Below are 8,031 nucleotides of genomic sequence, written 5' to 3'. Positions count from 1 at the left end.
GTGTGAATACAATATAGTAGGAAGAATAATCATAAAAAATAATCAATCCAAGATGGATATATAGTGCAATGTACAATATTTGGAGAAAACCAGAAGAATTTCAAGTGAAGGAGATCCAAAACAAGCTCTACTAGTTCTTTTTTCAAAAGAAAATAAAAATGAAAAGAGTTTAAAAGGTAATCCATGGATCTTTAGAAACTCATGGTTGGTTTTAAAGAAATGGGAGAGAAACACCAATCCAATTGATATGAAGTTTTCCATAGTTGAAGTGAATGTTCAGATTTGGAACTTGTTAAGATCTTTAAAAACCAAAGCTCGCTGCAGTAGTTAGAAAAATCTTGGAGTGTAGTGTCCATGAAGGAGGAAATGGGCAAGGACAATTTATCAAGGCAAAAGTGAAGATGAAAATAGACCAACCCATAAAAAAAGGGATAAACATTAGGAGTACAATAGATGGAATAACATGGGTAGATATTGTAACACCCTACCACACAAAGTTTCATGCTTAAGTTGTAAAATAGAGGTAGTGTGGTATTATGACCACGCTTAAGTTGTAAAATAGAGGTGGTGTGGTATTACGACCTCTAAAAAAAATATATACTTATAATAATTGAAAGAATATAATATATGAGGAGTCTTGAAAGATAGGCAATGCAAAATCGTAAAATTAAAAGCGCAACGGTTAGGAATAACGTTTACTTGCGTACAAACAAAGCATAAGCGCGCGCGCGCGCACACACACACACACACACACACACACACACACACACACACACACACACACACACACACACACACACACACACACACACACACACACACACACACACACACACACACACACACACACACACACACACACACATATATATATATAGACAAAGAGATTAGAAGGTCAAGGGTACAAAATAATCAAGTTTTGAACTCAACCTACAAAGCTAAGGCTGGCTAAAGAATGACTTACATACATACATATAAAGTCCATAACCCAAAATACACAAAAGGAAACCCTAGTTCTCCATAAACCTTTATGAGGTACAAAAGTAAAACAAGTTTATAAGGAGAGTTCTATATACATGGATATATCTAATAGAACAAACCGTAATATCCCAAAAGCCCCACTTTGTTGCAGAGAACTCCAGACGCCTAGCGAGGTGTCTCTCGACCTGTATCTGAAAAACACAAATATCCATATAAAATGAGAACTAGGGGTTCTCAGCATGGTAATGGTGCCACATACATAAGATATAAGGTCCCGGAAAAGCCAGAGGCAATCCTAGAACTCCGAACTTAGATTATAAACTTAAAGAATTAAAACGGAAAACCATAAACAAGGTTGTTCTCTAAGGTTCCTAAACTTAACCAGAACTCTACCCCAACCCTCCATCCTCTACTTTCCTCCAAAACCTCCAACTCCAATAGAACCACACAGACAAGCAAGCAAACAATGGCAAACACAATTAGAATACAAGTAATGCAGATAGAACGTATAACAATTAAGCATATTAAATTCACATATGTATTTCCAATTAAAGCACAAGCAAGCAATTCAAACATATGCATATGATGCACGCCTGTCCTATGGCCGATGAGTCTCATCTGTCGATTATCAAGCCAACCCGACATGTCCGGCTGCTAAACCCTGGACAGTCCCTCAACGTGCATCCCTAAGAGTCTATGCATAACTTTTTCTCATTCATATATGAATTCTTCTTATTGTGGGAACTTTTCCGGGAATTTATAAGTGCTCAATCACCCTTGTAACGTAGGGTCAACAGAGTATCGAGTCTTAACCTGGAGTACGTGGTGGCAAGCCACTGTTTTTTACCGAGAGAAACTCGTATCTCAGATAAAAGAATTGCATAAGCCACATTATCATTCATAATCATTCATTATAGCCATAAACATCACTTATACATCATATCTCTACACTTCTCATACATAATTCATCATATTTCAAGCTTACTTCACCTCCAAGTTACCAGCCCCTTCCTAACTTCACCTCATCACTAAGTATACAACTAAAGTTTAAGGGCTAAAAGAGTAAAAATAGAGGTTTAGAGGTTCAAAATCAGGTTTTAAAACATAAAATTTACTTTGCTGAAAAAAGGGCTTCGCATACACATGGACGGTCTCGCATACATAGGGGTGTGTTTTGCCTTGCTCACGTACGCATACACTTGCTTGCGTATGCGAGGCACCAAACCCGAAAGGAATGGTCGCGTTGTGTGCAGGTGGTCGCATATGTAACCCCTCAAAAACCCAGTTCTCGCATACGCATACCCTGCTCGCATACGCGAGACACCAAACCCGAAAGGAATGGACACGTCGTGTGCAGGTGGTTGCGTACACAACCCCTCAAAGACCTAGTTCTCACGTACATGAGACACCAAACCCAAAAGTAATGGCCGCGTCGTGTGCAGGTGGTCGCGTACACGAATTCTGTAGGGTGGCAAAAATGGCTAAGTGCTGCGGAATTTTAGTTTTACACACTAAACTTCCAATGCACATAACTTCTTCGTTTTAAAATATTTTTCATCTGTTCTTCGAACGATGTAAGTTTCATGGACCTAATTTTCATATAAAATAAGTGTGAAATAGTTTGGATATTTGGAAGCCGAGTTATGGCTCGCCGAAATTCAGAAAAAAATAGTTTTTCACAAAATTTATCAAACCTCTATTTTCACCAAATTTATAATCATTAACCACAATTATCACAGCCAACACAGCTCCACATTCTACCACCACCAATCATATTTCAATTTAAGTTTCAATTCCAAAATTCTCAAAGTATACCAACACAATCGTCAATATTCTCATACCCACAAACAATATTCTTATCCATCACCATCAAAATCATTATTCACCAATCTTTCTTACCAAACCAACTACATTCGTATCATATATCATTTAATCTATCATGCCTCATTCATGCAACACACATCATCAACTAAACTACCAATCAAGTTCCAAATTCAAAATTCAACTTATCTTAGGTCGTTTAGCCTAGATTTTTACGATACATTATATGTTATATACAAAAAATCAAAATCATACATTGGCTGATTTCCTTGTATAGCCCAAAGACAACCCAACTACGCAAGTTCACAAGTTCCACCATCGAAATTCAGCATCCAAGGACCCAATCAAGCTTTTAATATTCACAATTATGCTCTAATTCACATTTATACACTACCTAATTCACATTGCCACATTCAAATATACCAATTTAATACTCAAGCATAATAAATCAAGAAATCTACTAGGATTCAAGAATCCTCACTTTACCCAAGCACCAATGGGATAAATTAAATGGTTTTCTCAAGCTAGCTTGACCCTAAACACCAAAATCATCAAATTTCAATATCCCAATGGATCTAATTTTTTAAAATTGGGGGAAAAAGGAACTGAAAGTGAGATTGAGAATTCCTCATCTGATTAAGCACTAGGTTTGTAGAGCTCGACGCCGCGGACGCGTGGTCGCAAACGATGCGACGATCGGAGCTTGGAGTGAGATGTTATGGTAACTTGAATTTGGAACAATGGTTTGAAGCTCGTCCCCTTTCCTCCTTGTGTTTTGGAACGTGGTGATGAATGGAGGAGAAGGAAAATGAGCTGAAGCTCATTTTGTTCATGGATTGGGTTGGGTCCTTGGGCCCAGTTTGACTGGTTCAGTCCGTTCGACCCAATCTTAGGCCGAATTCTTTAAAATTAGTGTCAAAATTCTTATTTTAATTAGCTCTATCTCATTAAGCTATAAAATTATATTTTATAATTTCCTTGATTAATATTTAATTTATTGGCTAATTATTTGTTAATTTTACAGGATTTACAGATATCAATTATAAAAAGCTCCCAATTTTTTGCTATTTTTATGGTATAATTGGACATGATAAAGGCTCATGCGAGCAAGAAAAAGAGAAAGAAGATGGCAGAGGATGAAAATCTAAGGAGCTAAGGGCATGGCTTAGAGCTAAAATGATAGGGGTCAAGGTTTGGAGGGAAAGAAAGAAGAAGAAGGAACAAGAAAAGGTACAAAGCAGGCACGCAAAGCAAATAGAAGAGATCAAGGAAAGCTCCTGACAAAACTTGCAAGGTTGGCTGTTACATAGCACAAAGAAACAGGGGTAAAAAAGAGAAACAACAAATCGAAAAAAGAAAAGGAGAAAAAGAACATCGAAGAGGAGAAGAGACAAAGCATAGGAAGGAGGATAAAATAGGAAAGGTATTACAGGTAGCAATAGAAGAAAAGGGGACAATAAAGCAAAACACATCTCCTTTGGAGCATGATTTAATGAAAGAGAGAACAAAAGGTGAGTCGAACAAGATGGAGAATGAGATAGAAGAAATATAAGAAGGAATACAACAGAAGAAGTGGAAGAAAAGAGCCAGAGTAGTTGAAAAAAAAAGAGACAAAAAGAGAAGAACCAAAATAAGGAAAATGGAAGAGGCAACAACTATGAAGATCGAAGAAGAAGAAGTGAAGACTAAAAACACCAAGTAGGACAAAAAAATGGCAAAGGGTGTGACACAACCCTACTGAAAACAATGAGAGTTATTAGCTAGAACTGTTGTGGGCTTAGAAACCTATAGGCAGTTAGAGTTTTGAACAAGCTCTTGGGACAAAAAGCTCCGAACTTAGTCTTCTTAAAGGAGACAAGAAAGAAAGCAGATGAGATCAACAAATTTAGAAGAAGAAGGGTGTAACACCCTACCACACAGAGCTTTACGCTATAGTTGTAAATCAGAGATGGTGAGATATTACGACCTCTAAATTGATAAAGTACATACAAATATTTAAAAGATAATTTAGCTAAGAGCCTGTGAAAAAGGATAAGCAAAACAAAAATTGCATCACACTAAAAAACATTACGATAAAGGCGACGATATATAGAAAATGAAAGAGTTATATATATAAACATAGAATTCCAAAAGAGATACATAGCAAGTACTAGTCTTGACCTGCAAAGTAATGACCGGCTAGAAATATATATATACAACCCGAAGTTAACAACTATAAACATAAATCCTGTTTCTCCAAAATTAATCTCTAAGAAGGATATACAAGTTAATATAAAAAAGTGGAGAACACATATAAACTAGGTACAAAATATAATTTCCAAAATGAAATCTCTACTTCCTGGAGAGAATCCAGCACGCTCAGCAAGATGCCACGTCCTGTATCTAAAAACAGAAAAATTCTCGAAATAGGTGAGAACCAAAAGATTTTCAGCAGGGTAATAGTTCCAAATAGAGACGATGTAAAACCAAACAAACCAACTAGGCAATCCTAAACTCTAACAACCAAGATTTAAGCCTAGGGTTATACTAATCCAAAACAGGGTAATGTAAACTAAGCCCTTCACTAACCAACGATCCATAAACTTAAGTTCCTTTAACATTCATCTCAGCCTTTCTTCTTTTAGCTCAATACCATAGAATTTCAGTATTGAGTACACTAATTATATTCAATAGAAGTAAACACAATTAATAGGATGCAAAACCAATCAAAAATAGTTATAACATATGATGCAATTAGCAATTAAGCAGAGATATACACGTCGGTAATCCAAAACAATGAACACTCAAACAATTTCATATAAATTTATATGATGCATGCCTATCCTACTGTCCATGAGATCATTTGTGGTTATAATGCCAAACCCGACACACCTGATAGCTAACCCGGATATCATTCTCTTAGTTGCGCATAATATCTTCGCATATTGGCTATCTGTTAGAGGGAGAGTACCCTGTCACCTTACAACCCAAGAGAAAGGCACCCCAAGAGGAACATATCTCAGCTGATCGGTATAGCCGCTAGAGGGAGAGTGTCCTGTTACTTTCTCTTGGGACCTTATCGCCGTTAGAGGGAAAATTCCCTATCTTTCGTTAGAGGGAGAATGCCCTGTCATCGTGCAATCAAAGAAAACCACAAGCAAGCAGGATTAACCCCCGTCCTTGCTCTGGTATAACTCAACTCACTATGCAAGCGGGATTCACCATGGTCTTTGCCAAGAGTACAGTAAACATCAGCTCAGTATGCAAGCGGGATTAACCCCGGCCTTTTCCAGCACAGTAAAATCAGACAATCATCAGTCTTATCCTTATCTCTGACACTCATATCCTCAATCTTATTCAAACTTATCAATGTTATCCCTTAATTATTCTCACACTCATTCCCAAGCCTAAATACTAGTTAGCGAACCTTAAACAGGGGTTACAAAGGTGAAACAGTAGATTGGATAGGAAAAAATAATTAAAATCAACATTTTCTAAAATACAAGACGGTCGTGCGTACACTCGGAGTGTGCACAAAAAAATGTTTAATTCTGAATGCAATTTGTGCGCACGCATGGGTCATACGTCCCATGACTTGACTTTTATGCGTACTTATGGTAGGTGCATGAAACTCTTTCAATTCTGTAACACCCCTCATGCGTACGCAGGACGTTAATTTTTTTGTAATTTATGCAAAATTCAGATTTTAACCATAAACTTTAACCGTGCATAACTTTTTCGTAAAAAATTATTTTCCGTCCGTTTTTCAGATGTCATAAACTAAATAGACCCTTTTCATTTAAGACAAGTTTCACAAAATTTAAAGGTTTCAGAACCAAGTTATGACCCGTCAAAGTTGGTTAAAATTCTATTTTACTAAAACTATCAAATTTCTAATTTTCATCAAAACTCAATCCAATTCAAATTCAAACCTCTCCAAAACCACTTTTAAACATTTCAACATTCATTCATCACTCTCTATCCATTTAACACTCAATTAAACAAGTTTCAACCCAACCAATCCAACTTTTCAACCTTCCATCAACAACCAATCATTCAAATTCACAACCCAGCCACACATTAATACACGCCACTTACCTCCACTTACCAAATAGGGAATTCCTTACCCTATCACCGCCTCCGACCCAATTTTCACATCAATCATTATCATAATCAATAATACCATCAATTAACAACATCACATCCAATTGAACCATGTATACAGATATATACATCCATTCAACTAATCACAACAACATCCAATTTCAATCTAATCCTATCCTAGGGATAATTAACCTAGGCATTCACATAATTTTACATAATGTCTACTTGAAACTAAAATCCGTACCTCAAGCGCGACAAATCCAAGCCCATGAATCTCTTTCACCATCCAATTCTGAGCTTCATCCAACGTTAACGAGCTCGACAAATAGCCCACCAATCAAACCAAATTAACCGAGGCAATCAAGCGACACTATCTCATCTAATTACATCAAATTTTACTTAGTTCAAGCTTGGGTATTCATACAAATTAGGGAAATTAGAGGAAAGAAGCTCTCTTACCTTAATCCACTTGAAATTGGGATGGAACCTACTTAAAATTCATGCTAGAGGACCCCTAAAGAACCAAAATCACAAGCTTTTCAACAATATATCTCCAAAAGTGCGAGTTGAAAGAGAATGAAAAACTAGGCGAGGATTTTGTGTTTACTCACCGCAATGTTTGAATAGAATTAAAGTGGGATCCGAGACGAATGCATGGCCGCAAACAACTCGACAATTGGAGCTCTGAATTAGAAGTTATGGAGATTTTGGTGAGTGGGTGAATAGTAAAATGGTTAGGGCATAACTCTCACTCTCTTCTCCTCTTCTTAGCTGCTCTTCTTCACTCTAATGGGAATTGGTTGCTGAAATGGCTAAGTTTAAGGCTTTTAAGCCTTGGGCTTGTGCCCAACATGAGACCGGTTCAATTATTTTATCCCGTTGGCCCAACTTTGGGTCAAAATCTTTAATATTAGTATTTTAGTTCATGTTCGAAACATTTTTATTTTTCCAAACTATGAATTCTAAATTCATAGCCTTTTTCACTCATAATTAACTTATTATATATTAATTAACTAGGTTTTACATAGGGGACTTGAAAATGTAATTGGAGTGGACTGTAAAGGAGACAGAAGAAATAGATTAGGAGGATTAACAGTCTTGTGGGAAAATGATATAATAGTGGATATTGCATCAACCTCACAAAAT

Source organism: Arachis hypogaea, chromosome 2 (assembly GCF_003086295.3).
Source record: "Arachis hypogaea cultivar Tifrunner chromosome 2, arahy.Tifrunner.gnm2.J5K5, whole genome shotgun sequence".
NCBI lineage: Eukaryota > Viridiplantae > Streptophyta > Magnoliopsida > Fabales > Fabaceae > Arachis > Arachis hypogaea.
This window is presented reverse-complemented; position numbering follows the sequence as displayed.